This window comes from Penaeus monodon, chromosome 28, assembly GCF_015228065.2.
Source record: "Penaeus monodon isolate SGIC_2016 chromosome 28, NSTDA_Pmon_1, whole genome shotgun sequence".
Lineage (NCBI taxonomy): Eukaryota > Metazoa > Arthropoda > Malacostraca > Decapoda > Penaeidae > Penaeus > Penaeus monodon.
In genome coordinates, this window is record NC_051413.1 from 22,781,285 (window position 1) to 22,781,512 (window position 228).

General features: G+C 25.9%; 1 protein-coding gene across 1 annotated transcript in view; it reads left to right on the top strand.

Annotated features, from left to right (window-relative positions):
* LOC119591100 (tissue-type plasminogen activator-like) overlaps positions 1 to 228 on the top strand; it is a 1,875-nt gene that overhangs the window by 1,252 nt on the left and 395 nt on the right. The window lies entirely within an intron of this gene.

The following is a 228-nucleotide window of genomic DNA, read 5'->3' on the forward strand; positions in this document are numbered from 1 at the left end:
TTTTCTTTTCTTTTTTGTTTTACAAAAAAAACAGTATAGTACTCGTCATGGTGATAAAAAAATACAACACACAATGTGAGTTTCATATTTATATATTTATAATACAGTATCATTCATATACAGTTCATCAAAAGTTACCCTCGTTACTTTAAGTATCAGTATGATTACTGGTATTAGGATTATGTTATCATCACCATTCTGGTAGTAGGATTAATATAATGTTTACAA